The sequence below is a fragment of the Chiloscyllium punctatum genome, chromosome 28 (genome assembly GCF_047496795.1).
Source record: "Chiloscyllium punctatum isolate Juve2018m chromosome 28, sChiPun1.3, whole genome shotgun sequence".
NCBI lineage: Eukaryota > Metazoa > Chordata > Chondrichthyes > Orectolobiformes > Hemiscylliidae > Chiloscyllium > Chiloscyllium punctatum.
The window spans coordinates 37205070-37230482 of NC_092766.1; the positions used below are offsets into that span (position 1 = coordinate 37205070).

General features: G+C 45.1%; 1 non-coding gene across 1 annotated transcript; it reads right to left on the reverse strand.

Annotated features, from left to right (window-relative positions):
- Positions 1–21635: 21635 nt before the first annotated feature.
- On the reverse strand, positions 21636–21717 carry trnal-uaa (transfer RNA leucine (anticodon UAA)). The gene has a single exon. It is a non-coding gene; the product is annotated as a tRNA-Leu (tRNA).
- Between the last annotated feature and the right edge of the window lie 3696 nt (positions 21718–25413).

The window sequence follows — 25413 nt, forward strand, 5'->3', positions numbered from 1 at the left end:
ATCGAAATGTTTGTCCACCTTCAACGATCTATGAAGCTGTACTCCAGGTCTATTTGTTTACCAACATCCCTAGCACCTTGCTATTCAGTGAATAAGTCCTGCTCTCTTTTGCCTTTCCAAAATGCAGCACCTCACATTTATCTAAATTAATCTCCATCTGCCACTCCTCAGCCCATTGGCCCATCTGATCAAGATCCTGTTGCACTCTGAGGTAACCATCTTCACTGTCCTTGATACTTCCAATTGTACTGTCATCTGCAAACTTACTATCCATTCCTCCTCTGGTCACATCCAAATCATTTATATAAATGACAAAACAACAGTGGACCCAGCACCAATCCTTGTAACACACCGCTGGTCACAGGCCTCCAGACTGAAAAGCAACCCTCCCCACCACCCTCTGTCTTATACCTTCGAGCCAGTTCTCTACCCAAAGGGTAATTCTACTGCCCCAACATAAAAGTTTGAAATTATGACACCAGTCTCAAAAGTACAACAAGAACCTATTCCTGATTGGGGAATCGGGGCCAGGGAGTCAATAAAAAGATATGTTGCAAGGTTCGGTAAATTAGAGATTCAGTTCAGTGCATCACTCAATGAAAACCATTCAGCAGGGCATCCGTACGTGGAAGAAGTGATTCAGGGAACAATTAAATGGAAGGAACTGAAGCAGGGATTCAATAATGGGAGAATGTATGCAGGGGCTTTTAAATAGGGCAGGATAATACTCAATGGGAGAGTTGGTGTAGTTTCAGGATTTGTGCAGGATTGGTAAATGGGAGAAATGGTGCAGAGCAGCGGAGCCATAAATAGAGTCATACAATCATAGAGATGTACACCATGGAAACAGACACTTCACTCCAACTTGTCTATAACTCAATTTTAGAATTCTGGCAGCGCTCCACGAATTTGGAGAATCTTTCCAAGGAAATACTAAATGGAAGGATTGGGCAAGGGCTTATCGAAATAAGAGAATTTGGAACAGGGATCTGATATTGTCAAATTAGTTCAGTTAGAACCAAATGGGAGAGTTTCATTTAGCAGTAAATGGGAGAATTGGTGCAGCGTAGCACTAAATGGGAGCATTCTGACAGGACAATACTTGATGCGGGAATGTGTGTGTGGCTTTCCTGTACACCTTTGTGGTGAATTCAGGTATACAGGAAAGCCACACGCACAGACCCAGTTCTGAACTGCGAAAGCAACCAGCCCAACACACACAAAAGAAGTTGCATCAAGACACTATTCAAAAGGGCCACAACACACTGCAGCACACCAGAACAGCAAAAAGAGGAAGAAGGACACCTATACAATGTATTCGACAAAAACGGATACCCGCGCAATTTCATCAACAGATGCCTAAGGGAAAGACAGCGAACAACAACCCAAAGGACTAGCCATGTTATCATACATCAGGAGCATTTCCGAACTGACAGCCAGACTACTGAGGCCACTAGGACTCATAACAGCACACAAACCAACAGTCACGCTCAGACAACAACTCACCAGAACGAAGGAACCGATACCCAACACGAGCAAAACCAACGTAGCGTACACAATCCCATGCAAGGACTGCACAAAACACGACATAGGACAAACAGGAAGACAGCTTACGATCCGTATTCACGAACACCAAGTAGCCACGAAACGACATGATCGGCTATCCTTAGTAGCCACGCACACAGATGACAAGCAACATGAGTTCGACTGGGACAACACTACTATTATAGGCCAAGCCAAACAGAGAACAGCCAGGGAATTCCTAGAGGCATGGTACTCATCCACAGATTCAATCAATAAGCACATCGACCTGGACCCAATATATCGGCCACTGCAACGGACAGCTGGAACTGACAACGGACGCGGCAGATTCAAACCACTATAATTGCCGGAGGAAAGATCACAGAAGCGCTTCACAGGAGGCTTCCAAACACTGAGGATCCCACCGAGACAGGGGACGGAACGTCTGCAACACAGATTCCCAGCTCGGCGAACAGAACCACGGAAATGGTACGAGGCAACAAAGAATTGGAGAATTGATGCGGGACATCAGGAAATGAGAGACCTGGTGCACAGTGGAGCTCAATTCGAGAATTGGTGCATTGCAACAGTAAATGGGAGAATTAGAGTAGCGCATCCTTAAATGGTAGAATCGGGCTCGGGCACCAGTAAATGGGAGAATTAGTACAGGGATATGAGTAAATGGGAGATTTCGTGGGAAACAATAATTTGGAGATCTATTGCACAGTGCAGTTACATTAGAAAATTGGTGGGAGTGCCAATATTTTGGAAAATTGGAGTAGAGCATGTCTAAATTGGGGAATAGGGGCCAGGGATTCAATAAAAAGAAGAAATGTTGCAAGCATCGGTAAATTGGAGATTCAGTTCAGTGCATCACGAAATAAAACAAATCAGCAGGGCACCCGTACGTGGAAGATGTAGTTTAGGGAACAATTAAATGGAAGGAATTGATGCAGGGCAACAATAATTGGAGAATTCATGCAATTCTAAGTGGGAGGATTGGGGCAGGATAACCTCATTGGGTGAGTTGGTGAAATTCCCGAATTAGTGCAGGATTGGGAAATGGAAGAATTGGTGCAGGGAAGCGGAGCACTAATTACAGACTGAGAGATGTACAGCACGGAAACAGAACCTTCAATCCAACCTGTCCATGCTTAAATTTAAGATTTCCTGGCAGCTCTTCACTAAATTGGAGAATCATTGCAAGAAACTACTAAATGGAAAAGTTGGGAAAGAGCTTCTCGAAATGTGAGATTTTGCAACAGGGCATCGGATAATGGGTGAATTAGTGCAGTTCAGCACGAAATGGGTGAGTTATGCTGTGTTTCACTAAATGGGAGAATTGGGACAGGGAGATTTAGAGTAGGGCACCCCTAAATTGGGCGAGGGCATCATTCACTAGGAGGATCGGTGTAAGGCAAAACTGAGTGGAGAACTTCAGTAATTGGGGGATACGGTGCTAAGCAACACTGAATTGGAGAATTTGTGTGGGGTATCAGTAAATGAGAGACCTGGTGCAGGGTGCTGATAACTTCGAGAATTGGAGCAACTGGGAGAACACGGGCAGTGAATCAGGAAATAGGACAAATGTTGAAAAGGCTTAATGGTCCAGATTCAATACAGTGCACCATGAAATGGGGGAGTTGGTGCAGTTCGCCACGAAGGGGGGGGGAGGGATATTTGCAGTTTGGGGAATTTGGAGATATGATTGTCAAGATTAGAGAATTCTGTCAGCAGTCAACTAAATGGGAGAATTGTTGCAGGGAAATACTGAATGGATGACCTGGTGCACAGTGGAGCTAAATTACAGAATGGGTGTATGACACCAGGGAATGGGAGAATTAGAGTAGCGCACCCTTAAATGGTAGAATCGGGCTCGGGCATCAGTAAGGGGAAGAGGGAGTACAGGAGTATGAGTCAATTCGAGATTTGGTGGGTTTCAACAAAAGGGAGATCTGGTGCACAGTGCCCTAACATTGGAAAATTGGTGGGAGTGTCTATATGTTAGAAAATTGGAGCAGAGCATGTCTAAATTGGGGAATAGGGGCCAGGGAATCAATAAAAAGAAATGTTGGAAGCATCGGTAAATTGGAGAGTCTGGTCAGTGCATCACTAAATGAACAAATATAATCAGTCAGGCATCCGTACGTTGGAAATGTGTATCAGGGAACAACTAAATGGAAGGAATTGATGCAGAGCAACAATAATTGGAGAATTCATGCAGGTGTCGTTAAATTCTAAGTGGGAGGACTGGGGCAGGATAACCTCAATGGGTGAGTTGGTGAAATTCCCGAATTAGTGCAGGATTGGGAAATGGGAGAATAGGTGCAGGAAAGGAAAGCGCTAATTACAGCATTCGAGACGTTCAGCACGGAAACAGACCCTTCCGACCAAATTGTCCACGTCCAAATGTAAAAATTCTTGTAAGCTCTGCACTAAATGGAGAATCATTGCAAGAAACTACTAAATGGAAAAGTTGGGAAAGAGCTTATCGAAATGTGAGAATTTGCAACAGACCATCAGGTAATGGGTGAATTAGTGCAGTTCAATGTTAATTGGGTGAGTTATGCTGTGTTGCACTTAATGGGAGAATTGGAGCAGGACATTACCTTTTGGGAGATTTAGAGTAGCGCACCCCTAAATTGGTCGAGGGCATCAGTCAGTATGAGGATTGGGGTAAGGCAACACTGCACCTGTTCAGGACATCAGAAATTGGGGGAAATGGTGCTCAGCAACACTGAATTGGAGAATTGGTGTGGGGTATCAGTAAATGAGAGACCTGGTGCAGGGTGCTGATAACTTCGAGAATTGGAGCAAATGGGAGACCCCGGGCAGTGAATCAGTAAATAGGACAAATGTTGCAAAAGATTAGTGGTCCAGATTCAATACAGTGGAACACTAAATGGGGGAGTTGGTGCAGTTCACCACGAAGGGGGGATATGTCTAGGATCAGTAATTTGGAGATTTGATGCGGGGATTGCAAGATTTGAGAATTCTGGTAGCAGAACTCCTTAATTTACTACAATACAGGAGGAAGCAGAGACGCTGTTCCAGGTCCTTCATTTTCTATAATACAGGAGGAAGCATTGACACTGCTCCAGCTCCTTTATTTTCTATAATACAGGAGGAAGCATTGACACTGCTCCAGCTCCTTTATTTTCTATAATACAGGAGGAAGCAGTGACGCTGCTCCAACTCCTTTATTTTCTATAAAACAGGAGGAAGCAGTGACGCTGCTCCAGCTCCTTTATTTTCTACAATACAGGAGGAAGCAGAGACGCTGTTCCAGGTCCTTCATTTTCTATAATACAGAAGGAAGCATTGACACTGCTCCAGCTCCTTTATTTTGTATAATACTGGAAGAAGCAGTGACGCTGCTCCAGTTCCTTTATTTTCTATAATACAGGAGGAAGCAGTGACGCTGCTCCAGCCCCTTTATTTTCTATAATACAGGAGGAAGCAGTGACGCTGCTCCGGCTCCTTTATTTTCTATAATACAGGAGGAAGCAGTGACGCTGTTCCAGCTCCTTTATTTTCTATAATACAGGAGGAAGCAGTGACGCTGCTCCAGCCCCTTTATTTTCTATAATACAGGAGGAAGCAGAGACGCTGCTCCAGCTCCTTTATTTTCTATAATACAGGAGGAAGCAGTGACGCTGCTCCAGCTCCTTTATTTTCTATAATACAGGAGGAAGCAGGAACACTGCTCCAGCTCCTTTATTTTCTATAATACAGGAGGAAGCAGTGACGCTGCTCCAGCTCCTTTATTTTCTATAATACAGGAGGAAGCAGTGACGCTGCTCCGGCTCCTTTATTTTCTATAATACAGGAGGAAGCAGTGACACTGCTCCAGCTTCGTTCTTTTCGATAATACAGGAGGAAGCAGTGACGCTGCTCCAGCTCCTTTATTTTCTATAATACAGGAGGAATCAGAGACGCTGCTCCAGCTCCTTTATTTTCTATAATACAGGAGGAAGCAGAGACGCTGCTCCATCTCCTTTATTTTCTATAATACAGGAGGAAGCAGTGACACTGCTCCAGCTCCTTTATTTTCTATAATACAGGAGGAAGCAGTGACGCTGCTCCAGCTCCTTTATTTTCTATAATACAGAAGGAAGCAGAGACGCTGCTCCAGCTTCGTTCTTTTCGATAATACAGATGGAAGCAGTGACGCTGCTCCAGCTTCTTTATTTTCTATAATACAGGAGGAAGCAGAGACGATACTCCAGCTCCTTTATTTTCTATAATACTGGAGGAAGCAGTGACGCTGCTCCAGCTCCTTTATTTTCTATAATACAGGAGGAAGCAGAGACGCTGCTCCAGCTCCTTTATTTTCTATAATACAGGAGGAAGCATTGACGCTGCTCCAGCTCCTTTATTTTCTATAATACAGGAGGAAGCAGTGACGCTGCTCCAGCTCCTTTATTTTCTATAATACAGGAGGAAGCAGTGACGCTGCTCCAGCTCCTTTATTTTGTATAATACTGGAGGAAGCAGTGACGCTGCTCCAGCTCCTTTCTTTTCTATAATACAGGAGGAAGCAGAGACGCTGCTCCAGCTCCTTTATTTTCTATAATACAGGAGGAAGCAGAGACGCTGCTCCAGCTCCTTTATTTTCTAAAATACTGGAGGAAGCAGTGACGCTGCTCCAGCTCCTTTATTTTCTATAATACAGGAGGAAGCAGAGACGCTGCTCCAGCTCCTTTATTTTCTATAATACAGGAGGAAGCAGAGACGATGCTCCAGCTCCTTTATTTTCCATAATACAGGAGGAAGCAGTGACGCTGTTCCAGCCCCTTTATTTTCTGTAATTCAGGAGGAAGCAGAGACGGTACTCCAGCTCCTTTATTTTCTATAATACAGGAGGAAGCCGAGACGCTGCTCCAGCTCCTTTATTTTCTATAATACAGGAGGAAGCAGAGACGCTGCTCCAGCTCCTTTATTTGGTGGAAACATTAAATAGGTCTGTTTCCATGCTGTACATCTCTATGTCTCTATTTAAAAGGCATCTGGCTGCAATGTAGTCAGGTCGGGTGTGGAGGGGTTTAGGAACAAATGTTGGCTAATATAGCTAATTAATTCCGGTTATCTGGTCAGCAGGGACGAGGTGGAATGGAGGGTCTGTTTCTGTGCTCGGCACTTCCAAACTCCTTTTGAAGGGCTTTTGCCCGAAACGTCGATTTTCCTGCTCCTCGGATGCTGCCTGACCTGAAGTGCTTTTCCAGCACCACTCTGATCTAAGCTCTGAAATGCACTTCTCATACAGGCGACTTTTCCTGCCTACCGAAGGTACACAAAGACAACACACCAGGATGTCCCATCATATTAGGCAATGGGACCCGATGTGGGAACCTCACTGCCGATGTCAAATACATCTTGAAAGCCATGAGGCAGGGAACCCCCAGCTTCTGCCACGACAGAACATTGGGACACAGGCAGATTTCAACCTCACACCTTCAAGGCTGAATCTGAGCTGAGGGGGCACCTATTGTTTAAGATTTACCTGAGAATGTAGCTATTTTTACATACGGTTTACATATGAAAGAACAAAATCTAACATGGTATTTCTGACAGTATACAGACTGAACAGACACTACACTTTATTTTAAAATATTTCATTTTAGTGGCATCACCCTGTAATCTTTTGCTATAAATTCTGTGTGGTATGATGTTATGCTCCACAACCACCTGATGAAGGAACAGCACTCCAAAAGCTAGTACTATCAAATAAACCTGTTGGACTATAACCTGATGTTGTGTGATTATTTAATTTTGTCCACCCCAGTCCAACACCAGCACCTCCAAATCTTTACTCCATATTGTTTACACTAACTCACACCCTGTTCAGGTCAGTTTATCACAATGACCCTGTTCCTCTTTTTGTGAGGTTCCCTGTGTATATTAACAGAGTTAATGGGTCCTGAGAGGATGAATACATTCTCTTTATCCTGTCAGTTTAAACAGTTGAACATATCAGTTTGAAGCCAATGGAAGAGGAGATTGTCTTTTTCTGTACAATTTCAGTGCAGAACGTTCAACTATAAACTGTCTTTGCAAAAGTCGGGGTTGAATGCAATTCTCACTGAGCAACATTAATACAGAAAACACAATTCCCAGTTCCTGTTATCAATTGGTTAAGGAACTGGGATGTGAAAACCACTTGTGGTGTGGTGCCGTGGCTCAGTTTGTGAACTTACCCACACCATAAACAGCCCACCAAGATTTCACATCGTAGTGGTGCCTGTGTATTTTACCAAATGCATGGTTGTTTCAAAATCTCCCAAGTCAGTGTTGCTCATCAGTCAACCATGCGTCCTGTTTGAGTGTCAGCCTGTTTTGGTGATCCTGATCTGTTCCCTGGTTTAGTTCCTCCAGTGGATATTGTTTCTTCCGAACTATTAATTCAATCTGGAGTTTCCTTCCTGTGTTTGTCAAGAACTTCTACTTCTCCTCCTCCTTTATTACGCCTCGTTCATTTCCAGTTTGTTGGGAATAACGAGGTGAGCCAGGAGACATGGCAGACTTGCCGGTGAATGTTGCAGTAATGGCGCAGACACCAAGAGCTGTTCACCCTAATTCTCTGCGGTCAACATTCATTCATTCCACACCAACAGGAAATACTTCATTGCTCTCCTGTCGTTGTGGTTTGCACTGTGATTGCGGTTTCTTTTCTTGTGGATTATGAAGTCTATTTAGAACTCGAAAGGATCATAATATTTGGAGGAAGGAATGACTCCTCACCTCAGGCAAAATGCCAGACACATTATTCGGAGAATGTGAGCCCAAACCCACACATGCTCCCGAGGGGGCAGAAAGCCTGTTAGCTGGTCCACTCTCAATTTGTCTCCGAATGTCAGACTTTTCAAAGATCAGAAATGGGAAATGAGGAATATGGACAGACCGAGAGTCCGCGAATGTGAAAGAGGGTCAGGGACATTCACAGAGAAAGAAAGAAAGATGGAGACGCATAATGAGGGAGATACTGAAAGGACCAATTCTCCAATCGACATGGCTGCTGACTGACAGAAACAAATAGGAATAAAAAGGGAACTATTAAGTACAGCCTTTCACCAGGTAGTCGATATGAAATGGAAACCTGGACATCGGGGGAAACAGTATTCACAAGGTGAACAATCAGTAAAAATAATTATCGTCACTGTTTCCCATCGGATGTCCCACTCCGTGAAGCAATGTCTTTCAATGCCCAAGGAAACATATTTACCCTCAGGAACCTGCTTCAGGGTCGCCTGCGCCTCTGCTGGAAGTTGCCATCATTTTATTCACAGTCGCTCCGCGATGTTTTGATTCACTCCAGTGAAATATCTTTTCATACCTTGCGTCATGGCCTCTTCCAGTCAAGATCCTGAACCAGTCCAGCGAGAAACCTCTGTTGGTTTGAATCCCGGGATGGAGAATCAGACGAGATGAACAGCGCCTTTTATTGGTGGAACCCCTTCACTGCAACCTCACGCCTCAAAACGGGTCTCTGCCCGCGTCAACCTGTTCTGTACATTCCTGCATTACACCGACGGACCAACATCAGATTACCACAGCTCCACTTTCTTTACTGTGAAACACAAGGCGATAATATGAAGCGTTTGCAAAATTGAAGAGAGAAACTTTGTTGCCGAAGGTGGTTATGAAGGGATGGACAGACACAAGGGTGTGTACAATTCAGGTCGCTTTGGATACTGTCAGCATTACCGGGTGCCCGTGCTGTGGAGTCAAAGTTTGTATCGTCCAGACATGGATACAGGTCCCATTCAGGGAATGAAGGTTTAATTCTCTTCATGTGAATTGTCTGAATGAAAACACATTCCCCGTTCCACACAGAAGACAGACCGGGATCCCTCCAGAATCAGCCCAGTGATTGCTTGAACCATGTAGAAGGACAATGACAGCGGACAGATACGATAGTGACCCCTTCAAATCTCCCTCCAATCATCTCACCTTCCTGAGTTGGGAATATGTTGGTGTTCCTTCAGTGTCTCTGGGTGTAAATCCAGGAAATCCCGCACTTGCACCATAATGGCTGTACCTCCGTGTGAAGGAGTTCAATGGTTCACAAAAGCAACTCATCTCCTTCATCTCTGGGGGATTTAGGGATGGACAGTGAGTCCTATTCCATTGAGTGATATCTTTATCCCAGGAATGCGTTTCTAACAGTGGTAGGTTCCAATCGGACACCTGAAGGAGATCGGTAGTAAGTTGGGAAGTGGAGCAGGGAAGTGAAGTTGACGTGAATGACAATGAGGACTGGGAGGCATGAGGCAGGAAGTGAGTCTGGATCTGGTGGTGCAAGGCTCAGTGTCGCTGCTAATGGGTCAGCCTTTACTGCAAACTGTTTACATTGGCTCATACACCATACCTGGTCAATTCATGGCAATGACTCTATTCCTCTTTGTGTGAGATTACCTCTGTGTGTATTAAAGCCGTCAATAGTCCCCAAGAGGATGAAAAATGTCCCCTTTGTCCTGTCAGTTTAAACAGATACAACTATCTGTTTGAAGCCAATGTAAGAGAAGATTGCCCTTTCATGTGCCTTTGCATTGAAGAATGTTCAATCGTGAAATGTCTGGTTTTGCAAAAGCGGGGTTTGATTGTAAATCGCACTGAGTAATATTGATCCAGAAATGTATTTCCGTGTTACTGTGGTCATGTGGTTAAGGAACTGCACATATGGCCGTCCCTTAGTTATTTCAAACCCCTCCTTGGTAAGCAGCTGACCATAGGGTCCAATCACAGCTGCGCCCACTTGTTGTTTTGAAGGCCCGTAGGTTCACCTTTTATTAAGGGTCGTGTTACTGATGAAGGGACTCAGCATCCTGTTTAAGTTCGAGCCTGTTACGGTTTGGTAAACCCACTCCTTTTTCCTGGTTTAGTTCCAGCAGGGCATGTTGTCCTTCCTAACCAATACACCATCCTGGAGTTTCTTGCCGCTGTTCCAAAAGCACTCCTTCTTCTCCTCCACTTTTATTCACCCTCCTTCATTCCAAGTTTGGTGGGAATAACGAGGTGAGGCAGGAGACACTGCAGAAAGGCCGTGGAATGTTGTGGTTATGGCACAGAAACCAGGAGTGGATCACCCTCATTCTGTGCTGTCGCCATTCATTCATTGTACAGCATCAGTAATGTTTCCATGGTGTAGGTTTTTTCTATTGGATAAGGAATACAACTTTAATTTCGAAAGGGTTACAAAATTTTGAGGAATAAATGGCTCCTGATATCACATCCAAGTGGCAGAGATATTACCCGTAGAATGTGAGCCACGTTTTACAGTCTCCTGCCAGGTTCCAGAAAACCTCTCAGCAGCTCCATTCTCAAACTATCCCTAAACGTCAGGCTTTTCATAGAGTAGGAATGGGAAATGAGGGATATTGGCAAATAAAGGGTCAAAGAACATGATAAAGGGTGAGGGAGATACACAGAGATAAAGACAGAAAATTAGAGACTCATCTTGAGGGAGACCCTGAAAGAATCAGATCTCGGGTCGACATGGCTGTTAACTGGCAAAAAAAAAGGATTTTGATAACTATCCTCATTCGAGCGATAAAACTGACCATTATCCCGACATTGTGGTCGAGAAATGAAGAACTAATCTGGTCCTGTCGTTGTGAATCATTGTCTCTGTTTCTCCCCACAGATGTTGTCAGGACTATTCAGTTTGCACGTCAATTCTTGTTTTTGGTTCAGATTTCCAACATCTGCATCTCTTGGTTTTCTGTTCAACTTTAAAACGGTTGGCACAAAACCGATGTCCTGCCAGCTTTGGAAAAGTGGTCAGAAGTATTCTTACCACGATGTGTGTGCAGAACAAAGCACGCATTCCTTGACCGGGAATAGAACCCGTGTCACGGCGGTGAGAGCGCCAAATGCTGGCTACTAGACTCCAAGGGAAGGCAGAAGGCGCCCTTGCATTTATTCAGAATGAAAACACTTTTGCCTTTTCATTTCTGATCAATCTTGCTGCAGATTATGTCCTCCTTGTCTTCGAGCTTTCACAGAGTGGGAAGAGACCGTTCGGCCCATCGTGCATTGTAGCTCATCAGGCATCCATGTATTCCAGTCCCAGTTTCTAGTTTTCGCTCAAAATGTTATGTGTCCTGATGTTTCCAGAGCAAATATCAACGCGATTCTCACTGTGAATTTAAACGACACGACAATGGGACTGAGGTTTGAGATGGTCACACTGTGTTGGAACCACCTTGAGGACCTGAACCTCATTTTCACCACAGAGGGAGACACACAGAAACATATCCCGAGAGGTACAGAGGTCTCAGGATCATACCAGCTCCTTGTGCTTCACTTCCTCTCTCTGCTCCACACAACAGCTTCTCTGACAAAGGCCGCTTTAGGTGGAACACTCGCCAGTTTGACAGGCAATGAGAGATGTGGAGCTGAGCTGGAATTTAAAATGGACAATAGACCTAAATGTAAGTTTTAAATTCGACAACACACTGATCCAAACCATTCAGATCCTCAGAACCTGACAAAACAGGACCAGCCATACACCTGTCTGACATTGAGCTGTAATGGACCCAAAAGCAACATTCCATTTGAATACACACTGATCCGATCCCTGCAGCTCGAAAGAACCGAAGGAAATAGCAACTGACAACATGTAATTGGCTGAACTAACACGTTACACTCGAGACATGTAGGATGTAAACCTACAATCGTCTGATTCAAAGTCAGATGTTTTATCTATTGCTTCACTAGCCGGATGCACACACACACGCTGGACACCTTTCCATATGTGATGTAAACATGGAGATCTGGGAAACAACATTCATAAGGTGATCAACCAGCAAAGATAATCCACTTTGTGTAACAGGGCCTTTCAATGGCAAAGCAAATACATTTGTCCTCAGGTACCTGCTTCTGTGTCGCCTGTTCTTCTGCTGGACGTCTCCAGCATTTTATTCACAGTCACTACGCTGTCTTATGATGCACACCACTGAAATGTACTTTAATACTTGGATTTAGCGTCACTTCCAGTCAAGATCCTGAACAAATTCAGCAAGAAATCTCTGGTCATTTCCAACATGGAATTTGGAATCAGACGATTTGAATGAAGGCTTTATTTGGGCCGCCCCATCACCGCAGATCAACGCCTCAAAACGAGCCGCTGTTAGTATCAAACTGTTCTGTACCTTCCTGCAGTAAATCAGGTTAGCACAGCTCCGCTTTCTTCACATTGAAACCAGGGCGGCAATATGAATTGTTTGGAAACTTCGAGAGAGAAACATTGCTGCTGAAGATGATGATGACGTGAAGATCATACACAGAGTCTGGACAGATCAGGTCACAAGTGTTACTGTCAGATTCAGTAGGGTCACTGGTTCGGAGTCTGAGTTTGTAATGCCCAGACCGGGATACAATTCCCAGTCAGGAAATGAAGATTTATTTCTCTTCTTGTGAGTTATCTTATTGAAAACTAACTCCTGCTTCCTCACAGAACACAGACCCAGACCAACCCAGTGATTGTTTGCATCTATCTAGAAGGACAATTGCAACAGATACAGGAGAGAACTGTAACCACAAATCACCCATCTCGGACCTCGCCTTTCTGAGTTGGAAGTATCTCGCTGCTCCGACAGTGCTTTTGATCCAGATCCTGGAACTCCCTCCCTAACAGTGTCATGGCTCAAAGTTTGGGAGAAGATTTGTAGCTCGGGTGCTCGTTGTTGTGATTCTGTTCGCCGAGCTGGGAATTTGTCTTGCAAACGTTCCGTCCCCTGTCTAGGTGACATCCTCAGTGCTTGGGAGCATCCTGTGAAGCGCTTCTGTGCTGTTTCCTCCGGCATTTGTAGTGGCATGTCTCTGCCGCTTCCGGTTGTCAGTTCGAGCTGTCCACTGTAGTCATAACAGCCCACAAAGCAACAGCCACGCTCAGACAACAACTCACCAGAACAAAGGACCTGATACCCAATATGAGTAAAACTAATGTAGTGTACAAAATCTCATGCAAGGACTGCACAAAACACTACATCGGACAAACAGGAAGACAGCTAACGATCCGTATACACGAACACCAACTAGCCACGAAACGACACGACCAGCTATTCTTAGTAGCCACACACACAGATGACAAGCAACATGAATTCGACTGGGACAACACTACCATTATAGGGCAAGCCAAACAGAGAACAGCCAGGGAATTCCTAGAGGCATGGCACTCATCCACAGACTCTATCAACAAACACATTGACCTGGACCCAATATACCGGCCACTACAGTGGACAGCTGGAACTGACTACCGGAAGCGGCAGAGACAGGCCACTACAAATGCCGGAGAAAACAGCACAGAAGCGCTTCACAGGAGGCTCCCAAGCACTGAGGATGTCACCTAGACAGGGGACGGAACGTCTGCAACACAAATACCCAGCTCGGCGAACAGTATCACGCCTGTACCTTGAGTTCTTCCAGGGTTCTGTAAAGTAACTCAACATCTCAATCTCTGGAGTAAATAGGGATGGACAGTGATTTCTATCCCAGTGAGTGGCATCCTACGCCAGAAATGAGTTTCGAAGAGGGTGGTTAGATTCCCTATCGCGTGGAAACAGGCCCTTCGGCCCAACACTGTTACTCCAGAGAGTAACCCACCTAGACCTATTTCCTTCTGGCTAATGCACCAAACACTTTCGGCAATTGTGCTTAGAAGGTCTACTCTCAAACTATCTCCGAATGTCAGACTTTTTAAAGAGCAGAAATGGAAAATAAGGGATATGGATAGACAGAGAGTGGGGGCATGTGGAAGAGAGTGAGGTGGATACACAGAGGAAATGATCGACAAGGAGAGACGCATATTGAGGGAGAGACTGAAAATAGAAACTCTCCATTTAAAATGGGTGCTCACTGACAGAAAGGGGAATAAAAAAGAACAATTGAAGGCCAGCGTTTCACCAGCTCAAGGCAACGGAATCAGCATTACACCCGGAAAGGTCGGTTGACATTCAGAAAGTTAACATTTCTCGGCTAATATAATGTTCTGATAAATATGCTGATTTGCTCCGTAAAACTGACAATTACTCTGGCATTAGCACAATAAAATGCATAACTATCCTGGTTCTGTCGATCTGAAACATTAAACCTGTTTCTCTCCACAGATGCTGCCAAGTCTGCCGAGTTTCTCTGTCAATTTCCGTTTCTGATTCCGAATTCCAGCATTCGCAGTGCTTTGTTTAAAGTTACTCTGCATTAAGTATGGGACAACACTTGATCAATTGTCAGCTCCATACTTCATTCCCTACTTCGGGAAGGCTGACCCCACGATTAATGGGACGAGGAAAACTCAACTTGCTGCAACAGTGAGAAAACTGAATCCTCACCAGGAGGCGAACAGGGAAAGCAAAAAGAAAAGGCACTGTGTGTTTTCATCAGGAAACCGCTTTTGTCTTTTCATCTGTGAACATTTTAGCTGCAGATACGTTTCTCCCTTTCTTCCGATTTTACAGCGTGAAAAAGACCTTTCGGCCCATCTGCAGTGAGGGTCATTGGACTTCCATCTATTCTAGTCCCAGTTCCCATAATCCTGCGTTTCTGATGTTACCAGGGCGAATCTAAATGGGATTCTCCCTGTGATCTTAAATGACCCAACAATGGGACTGAAGTTGGACATGGTCACATTATGTTGTAACACCGCCGAGGAACTTGGATAGAAAACTGGCTAACCGGTCGAAGTCAGAGAGTGGTGGTAGATGGTAAATATTCAGCATGGAGTCCAGTTACAAGTGGAGTTCCGCAGGGATCAGTTCTGGGCCCTCTGCTGTTTGTAATTTTTATTAATGACTTAGATGAGGGAGTCGAAGGGTGGGTCAGTAAATTTGCAGATGATACAAAGATAGGTGGAGTTGTGGACAGTGAGGAGGGCTGTTGTCGGCTGCAGAGGGACTTAGATATGATGCAGAGCTGGGCTGAGGAGTGGCAGATGGAGTTCAACCCTGCCAAGTGTGAAGTTGTCCATTTTGGAAGAACAAATAAGAATGCGGAATACAGGGTTAATGGTAGGGTTCTTGGTCAGGTGGAGGAACAGAGGGATCTTGGGGTCTATGTACATAGATCTTTGAAGGTTGCCACTCAGGTGGATAGAGTTTGTAAGAAGGCCTATGGAGTATTATCGTTCATTAGCAGAGGGATTGAATTCAAGAGTCGTGAGGTGATGTTGCAGCTGTACAGGACTTTGGTTAGGCCACATTTGGAGTACTGTGTGCAGTTCTGGTCGCCTCACTTTAGGAAAGATGTGGAAGCTTTGGAGAGGGTGCAGAGAAGATTTACCAGGATGTTGCCTGGAATGGAGAGTAGGTCATACGAGGATAGGTTGAGAGTTCTCGGCCTTTTCTCGTTGGAACGGCGAAGGATGAGGGGTGACTTGATAGAGGTTTATAAGATGATCAGAGGAATAGATAGAGTAGACAGTCAGAAACTTTTTCCCCGGGTACAACAGAGTGTTACAAGGGGACATAAATTTAAGGTGAAGGGTGGAAGGTATAGGGGAGATGTCAGGGGTGGGTTCTTCACCCAGAGAGTGGTGGGGGCATGGAATGCGCTGCCCGTGGGAGTGGTAGAGTCAGATTCATTGGCGACCTTTAAGCGGCATTTGGATAGGTACATGGATGGGTGCTTAATCTAGGATAGAAGTTCGGCACAACATCGTGGGCCGAAGGGCCTGTTCTGTGCTGTATTGTTCTATGTTCTATGTTCTAACTCCACCTCATATTTACCCACAGATGGAAACAAACAGAGGGCTCAGGATTAGTCCCGTTCCATAGGCTTCCCATCCGCCAGTTTCTCAGATCAGCTCACCGCAGCTGGTCAAAGAGGTCTGCAGCACAGAAAATGCCCTTCGGCCCATAAAGTCTGCACCAGTCGAAGACTGACCCCTGACTGTTTTCATCTAGTTTTCCAACGGATGGCTCGTAGCTTCAACAAAGTTGGGATGGAATTGTTCAACTCATAGTGTCTCAACTTTCTCTGGGGATTTCTGCGTGTTTCACTCTGAAAGGCTGAGGGTTGCACATTGCCCCCATTCCCAACCTGTCTGAAATGTTTTTTTCCCTTCTCCTGTGTTTTGTATGTGAAAGATGAAGACAGGGTGTAATCTCCCATTTTATTTGTTGACATTACTGAATCGCAACCGGTAGGATTCCAGGCTGTGAGGGGAAAGCCAAATGAGTTTCAAGTCCATTGCCTTAAACACGCATCGACGATTCCAGAACCACACTGTCCTCTTCATTTTCCAGGTGTCTCCGCATATTCAAAGAATACGGCAGAAGCTCGATGGGTCTAGCAGTATCTGTGAAAAGAGAAACAGAAAATACGGTTTGAGTGTGGTATATATTTCTGTTTGAGAACTCGAGCAGCCCATGTCTTATCAAATGATTAGCCTGTCTTGCTGAAGTTTGAGCGAGAATATACCCGACAGGGAGTTGTTCAAGATGTAGTCGGCAGGATTCAACCCTGCATGGGGAAAAAACAATGGATTATTAACCCATCGCCTTACTCACTCTGCCACGAATACTCTTGCGTGCAAGAGGCTTAATATCTCTCCTAGAATGGAGAATTGTAACCATAAAACACCAGTATTTGGCTTGTCCTGTCCGCAGCATGACCCCAGTATTCACTGTAACCCTCTCTTGGTTCAGAACGGAGGAGGATGCTGGGAGATGAAGTTGAATGACACACACATTGATGAGAGGTAAAGGGGATGGGAAGGATCCATTTTCATGTGCAGAGAGATTCATAAACACAGCAGTGGATCGAGAAAGAAAAATGTCCTTGTACTTGTCTAGCGCTGTCCCCGCGAGCTGGATTACGGCCAATGAAGTGCTTTTGAAAAGATTCACCACTGGCAAACCAAAGTGCAAATCTGGTCGATTTATTTAATCAGAGGTCAAAACAGGAAAATGTTTCGAATGCACACAGCTGGCACTGGACAGTGCAGACCTATTCTCAGGGAGTTATTCTGCTCTGATTTACGTCTGGGACAATTTGGGAACAGGGGGGTTTCTAACAGCGGAACGGGTCACAAATTGCAGACTCTGATGAGAAGGATATTCTTTCTTTCAGAGGGGAGCAAAACGATGGAATTCTATAGGTCAAAGGGCTGTGAAGGCTAGCTGTATTCAAGACTGAGATAGACAAACATTTAGTTAATTCACAATCAAGGGCTACGGTGATCAGGCTGAAATGGGGGGGTTGAGTATTAAACAAATTAGCCGGGATCTCATTGAAACCTGTCTCCCACGTGATCGGCTAAATTTCTTCCATCTGCTCTCATATCTTTGCTGTTACTTGGAAGATGCGAGACACCATTGTAAAAGAAGAAAAGCAGAAATTTCGGAAGAGATGATTGCAGTCAAACTGTGTCAAAATTATTTATTGGAAGGAATATCATATTTGGCAATTTGCCAGATTTCTTTCCGAACATGTCCAGCAAAGCTGATCAAGGGAGCTATTCAGCTTGGACAAGAAACAAGCAAAGATTAGTGACATTTGTTTTCTGGCAAAATACATGGCCTTTCCTGATACTCACAATGAAAGAGATGGTTTCCAAGAAAAGACAGAGACTAAGTCACCTGTAAAGTAATCGATGACCAAGATATGACTCGCGTTGTTCTATGGGACATATATGATTTATTGATTATTATTCTCCAAACTTCCTTTACAATGGAACCGGGAGTGGGAGTGGAAAATTAAAGCCACCCATGATTATTGCCATCTTTTATCACTCACACACTGTTCATTTCTTGTATGATTTATCTCGCATTGTGGATACTGCGAGTGGGCTTGTAAACTGCATCTGCCGGTGAGTTCTTTCCTCACTGTTCCTCATCTCTTCCAAAACACATTCTGCATCCTTATCTCCTGAATGAAGGTAATCTCTAACCATTGTATAAGTGTCACTAAAACCTCGGCATTTCACACGCCTCTGTATGTCGCCTCCCAATATTAATAGATATTTTGGACAATTGCAACACAGTAAAGTAAGATTAATAAAATAACAAAATAGAGACTGGTGGACCTGGGTTTCCAACGCACGTTATTGCAGCTAAACCGCAGATGACTGCCCACAATCCGATCATGGAAACACACCCGGATCCATCAGGTAACACAGAATAAGCTAAGCACTAGAGGACATGTCAGGATCAGCACCAGAAACACAACAGAAATATTTCTCTGCGCTGCTATGGTGGATGGATTTCTCAATGAGCAATCGGGAGTTACATGTGTTCCATCAGGAGTGACGTCACACCCGGAAGTAACCAGTGTCACAGACGGTCATGTGATCCAAGTACCAAACCCCAGAAACCGAGACACTCAGTGCCCTGTGGATAGCTCCAAGGAACAGCCGTCCGTGGAGTTTATGGGTGAGTTGAACTTTATGAATGCAGCTCGCTAGTTGTCGGCCTGTTTCTCCGATATAGTGTTTCATGCAGTCGCTGCGTGGAATCTACACAACCAGGTTTGTACATGATGGGTATTGGGTGTTGTGTTCTGGGGAGTTTTGTCTGAGTGAGGCTGTCGGTTTATGTGTCTGTTGTAATCCAGTGTGTTCAGAGGAGTCTGACTGTCAGTTCCCAGCAATTTATTTTAATAAAGGGGAGTATGCTTTTCAAATTGTCTGGTGGCATATTCTCGTTGAGAATTTTGTGTGCCAGATATCTGGGAATGAAATCGTGGGGATATCCATTCTTGGCAAAGAAATTGTGTGGCAGTCCCGAATTGTCACGGACCAGCTGTCCCGAGTAGCAATCCGTCCAGACGGCAAGGTTTGGTGAGAACAGCACAATAGTAATAGGACAGGGCAAACAGAAGGCAGACAGAGAATTTCTAGAAGCAGGGCACTCATCCGCGGATTCCATCAATAAACAGATTCATCTGGACCCAGTCTGGAACCCCAAAAACCGGAAGCAGCAGGAATGAAACCAAATCAATTCCAACTGCCCCAGGACAGCAGCGCTTCACAACAGACTCTGCAGCCCTGTGGATGGCACCCAGAAATGTGAGGAAAATGCTGCAAACCATCTTCCCAGCTCCGCCAAACATTCCAACACCAACTCCAGGAGGCACACGGACTCCACATCTTTCTGCTCCAAAACGCTCCGGTTTTCTCCAGCAGAGTATTGTACCCTGAATCCCCGGGAACAAGGTGAGGATGGCAACCCGGACACGGCCAGGAACGGCAGTGAGAGTGAGGGCAACAGCTGCCATTGTCGTCTGGACAGCCACAAACACTCCCTTTGAAAAGGACTTTGTCCATATGAAAGTCTGTACAGCAGTATAACCCGGGGCCCAAACAGCCAGTTCTGGGTATTCATATTCCAGACAATTTACGGTGGGCACCGTTTTCCCTGAAAGTTAGTGGGGATTGATATTTCATTGCTGATGTGAAACCAGATACTACACTGAATCTGCTCGCCGGTTTTTGTTGCTGTGGTGAAACGGTGGGCAATCACGGTGTGAAACGTTGTTCTAGCTCTCTGGTTTCCTTCATTCCTGTCCTGGTCAGGGAGGGTGGGGATTGGTCCTCTCCATCAGATGGAGGGACCAGCGCATTGTTGACCCAATTTAATCAAGAATGGAATTGGTCATCTTCACTTCTCGTGGTTCATTGTTGTTCTGTTTTGTTGTATGTTACTTGAGCACTTTCTGGGACTTGACAATGCATTAAAGCTGCAGTATGTTTGGAAGCACGGTTTGGAATTGTCTCGCTGCCACTTGTGTGAGCAGTACATGACATAGATGACTCGTACTACCTAAAAATCAGCATGTCAGTGTGTCTGGCAATGGGTCCGCCTTTTCTGTTTTGCTTCTGTTCCACTCTAAGAGCTGTCAGTTTTTGGATTCGCTCGAGTGCTGAGGGGGTAACACAATTTGTGTGATATTTTTCTTCAACTCCACCCTCCAGGAAAAATAGCCCAACGCGCTGAGTAACAAACAGAACGCGTTTTTTTAGCAAATGGTCTATTCAAACTGGTGTCAGCTTCTGGAGCATCTCAGAGTTGCCAAGCAGGGAAACAGACCCTGCTATCGAACTTGCCACTGCTAAACAGATAACCGAAATTAATCTTACCAATATTTGCCAAAATTTGTCCTTTATCTCTCCGAACTCTTTCAGATGCCTTTGAAATGTTGTGAGCGCTCAAGACTCTGACACTAAATATGGCAATTCATTCTGTACACACGGAAATGTCTGTGTTCAAAACAAGTGTCCCTCACATCCCTTTTAAATGTTCCTGTTCTCACATTAAACCAATGTTATGTCGCTTTGAACTCATGTGCCTTATGAAAAATTACTCCCTGACTCTTTTCTCTGTCCGTCTGCCTCATGACTTTATAAAATTCTGTAAGGCCATTCCTCAGCTCTGAAGCTCCAGGGAAAACTGTCGAAGCCAATTCAGCTTCGTGCTATTGTCCAAACAGTGTAAACCTTGCAAATCTTTTCAAATACTTTCGGAATTGTTCCACGTTCGTTACTGAATGCGCGATCTGTTCGTGCCTGAAGGGAAGCGATGCTGAAACGCTAGTAATGAGATATTGGCCAACAACTTTTCCCACTTCTTATTTGCGAGACAGGAGTTTTGTTTATGAAACGTTCCAAGAACAGGAACAATCCTCTGAAGCCGTGTCCAATTTAAAGTGGAATGGTTGTCCCTTTCACACGGGAAGAGCCGTTCCTGGGGAAGGATTTTCCATGTGCTGTGTCCCAGGGCTGAGCAGGAAGCCGCTGATTGAAGCTGCAGTAGCCGCTTTCAGTTGGCAGCGGGACCTTGGAGAGATTGGGGCCACATCCAGCTGCAGACTCGGGTGGGTTCTCGTGGTTGCAGTGTCGGGACATGGTTGGTCTCAATGCTTGAACTAGAATAATTGAGGCTTACTGCTAAGGGCGGGGTCGAACCAACAAAATTCCAGACAAACGCGCTGACGATTTGAGACACAGAAACTGGCCGCGCGTCTGTCCGAAAGCAGAGGGGTTGAGGAGGGTCCGACAGCAAGGACTCACACTGTTTTCCAAGTCAGTCTGGTTCAGAGGCCTGAGCAGCTGCAACCACAACGACGAAAACACATATGCTCCCTATGTTCAACTGCTTGCGGTAGAACAGCCGCCACCTTGGTAGCGGTGGGATTCGAACCCACGACTCGATAGAGACTGGAGGTTAAATTCAGCGCCTTAAACCACTCGGCTACGCTACCGTACCGAGGCAAGCTTCACTTCAGGCACGAACAGATCGCGCATTCAGTAACGAACGTGGAACAATTCCGAAAGTATTTGAAAAGATTTGCAAGGTTTACACTGTTTGGACAATAGCACGAAGCTGAATTGGCTTCGACAGTTTTCCCTGGAGCTTCAGGGCTGAGGAATGGCCTTACAGAATTTTATAAAGTCATGAGGCAGACGGACAGAGAAAAGAGTCAGGGAGTAATTTTTCTCAAGGGGCATGAGTTCAAAGCGAGATAACATTGGTTAAATGTGAGAACAGTAACATTTAAAGGGAATGTGAGGGACACTTGTTTTGAACACAGACATTTCCGTGTGTACAGAATGAATTGCCATATTTAGGGGCGGAGACTGGTGCGCTCACAACATTTCAAAGGCATCTGAAAGGGTTCGGAGAGATAAGGGACACATTTTGGGAAATATAGGTAAGATTATTTTCGGTTATCTGTTTAGCAGTGGCAAGCTCGATAGCAGGGTCTGTTTCCGTGCTTGGCAACTCTGAGACGCTCCAGAAGCTGACACCAACTTGAATAGACCATTTGATAAAAAAAACGCGTGCTGTTTGTTACTCAGCGCGTTGGGCTATTTTTCCTGGAAGGTGGAGTTTGGCCTGAAGAAAAATACCACACAAATTGTATTACCCCCTCAGCACTCGACCGAATCCAAAAACTGACAGCTCTTAGCGTGGGACAGAAGCAAAACAGAAAAGGCGGAACCATTGCCAGACACACTGACATGCTGACTTTGAGGGAGTGCGATTCGTCTATGTCATGTACTGCTCACACAAATGGCAGCGAGACAATTCCAAACCGGTGCTTCCAAACATACTGGAGCTTTAATGCATTGTCAAGTCCCAGAAAGTGCTCAAGTAACATCCAACAAAACAGAACAACAATGAACCATAAGAAGTGAAGATGACCAATTCCATTCTTGATTAAATTGGGTCAACAATGCGCTGGTCCCTCCATCTGATGGAGAGGACCAATCCCCAGCCTCCCTGACCAGGACAGGAATGAAGGAAACCAGAGAGCTAGAACAACGTTTCACACCGTGATTGCCCACCGTTTCACCACAGCAACAAAAACCGGCGAGCAGATTCAGTGTAGTATCTGGTTTCACATCAGCAATGAAATATCAATCCCCACTAACTTTCAGGGAAAACGGTGCCCACCGTAAATTGTCTGGAATATGAATACCCAGAACTGGCTGTTTGGGCCCCGGGTTATACTGCTGTACAGACTTTCATATGGACAAAGTCCTTTTCAAAGGGAGTGTTTGTGGCTGTCCAGACGACAATGGCAGCTGTTGCCCTCACTCTCACTGCCGTTCCTGGCCGTGTCCGGGTTGCCATCCTCACCTTGTTCCCGGGGATTCAGGGTACAATACTCTGCTGGAGAAAACCGGAGCGTTTTGGAGCAGAAAGATGTGGAGTCCGTGTGCCTCCTGGAGTTGGTGTTGGAATGTTTGGCGGAGCTGGGAAGATGGTTTGCAGCATTTTCCTCACATTTCTGGGTGCCATCCACAGGGCTGCAGAGTCTGTTGTGAAGCGCTGCTGTCCTGGGGCAGTTGGAATTGATTTGGTTTCATTCCCGCTGCTTCCGGTTTTTGGGGTTCCAGACTGGGTCCAGATGAATCTGTTTATTGATGGAATCCGCGGATGAGTGCCCTCCTTCTAGAAATTCTCGGTCTGCCTTCTGTTTGCCCTGTCCTATTACTATTGTGCTGTTCTCACCAAACCTTGCCGTCTGGACGGATTGCTACTCGGGACAGCTGGTCCGTGACAATTCGGGACTGTCACACAATTTCTTTGCCAAGAATGGATATCCCCACGATTTCATTCCCAGATGTCCGGCACACACGAAATTCGCAACGAGGATATGTCACCAGGCAATTTGAAGAACAGGCACCCCTTTATAAAAATAAATTGCTGGGAACTGTCGGTCAGACTCCTCTGAACACACTGGGTTACAACAGACACATAAACCGACAGCCTCACTCAGACAAAACTCCCCAGAACACAACACCCAATACCCATCATGTACAAACCTGGTTGTGTAGATTCCACGCAGCGACTGCATGAAACACTATATCGGAGAAACAGGCCGACAACTAGCGAGCTGCATTCATAAAGTTCAACTAACCCATAAACTCCACGGACGGCTGTTCCTTGGAGCTATCCACAGGGAACTGAGTGTCTCGGATACCGTGGCTTGGAACTTGGATCACATGACCGTCTGTGACACTGGTTGCTTCCGGGTGTGACGTCACTCCTGATGGAACACATGTCACTCTCGATTGCTCATTGAGAAATACATCCAACATAGCAGCGCACAGAAATATTTCTGTTGTGTTTCTGGTGCTGATCCTGACATGTCCTCTAGTGCTGAGCTTATTCTGTGTTACCTGATTGATCGGTGTGTGTTTCCATGATCGGATTGTGGGCAGTCATCTGCGGTTTAGCTGCAATAATGTGCGTTGGAAACCCAGGTCCACCAGTTTCTATTTTGTTTTTCTCATATAATTCACAATTGCAACACAGTAAAGTATCAACTAATATTGGGAGGTGACATACAGAGGCGTGTGAAATGGGGAGGTTTTAGTGACACTTGTACAATGGTTAGAGATTACCTTCATTCAGGAGATAAGAATGTAGAATGTGTTTTGGAAGAGGTTAGGAACAGTGAGGAAAGAACTCACCAGCAGATGCAGTTTACAAGCCCACTCGCAGTAACCACAATGTGAAATAAAACGTACAAGAAATAAATAGTGTGTGAGTGATAAAAGATGGCAATAATCATGGGTGGGTTTAATTTCCCCTCTCCCACTCCCGGTTCCATTGTAAAGGAAGTTTGGAGAACAATAATCAATAAATCACATATCTCCCATAGAACATCGCGAGTCATATCTTGGTCATTGATTACTTTACAGGTGACTTAGTCTCTGTCTTTTCATGGAAACCATCTCTTTCATTGTGAGTATCAGGAGAGGCCATGTATTTTGCCAGAAAACAAATGTCACTGACCTTTATTTGTTTCACATCTAAGAACACTCAAATCAACAGCTCCCTTGGTCAAATGGACCGCCCACGTTAGCAAAGAAATCTGGCAAATTGACAGTTTGAGTTTCCTTTCAATAAATAATTGTGACTCCGTGTGTCTGCAGTCATCTCTTCCTAACTTTGTGCTTTCCTTCGTTTACAGTGGGGTTTAGCATCTTCCAAGTAACAGCAAAGATATTAGAGCAGTTGGAATCATTTTCGCCGATCAAGTCGGCGAGTTTTCAATGAGATCACGGGCTGATTTGTTTAATCCTCAACTCCCCCTCTCAGCCTTATCTCCCTGGCCCTTGATGGTGAATTGACTAAATGTCTGTCTATCTCAGCCGTGAAAATATCGAGCCTTGATGGCCCTAAGTTGGAAAGAATTCCACTGATTTGCTACCCTCTCATAGAGAGAATGTCCTCCCCATCAGAGTCTTCAATGTTTGACCCCTTCCGCTGTGATGAGGCCCTCTGGTCCCACATTATCCTGGGTGTAAATCAAAGCAGAATGAACCCCTGAAGGTAGGTCTACACTCTCTACTGCTAGCTGTGAGTATTTGAAAACATTTCATATTTTGACATCTGATTAACCAATTAGAGCTGATTTTTCACATTAGATTTGCCAATGGAG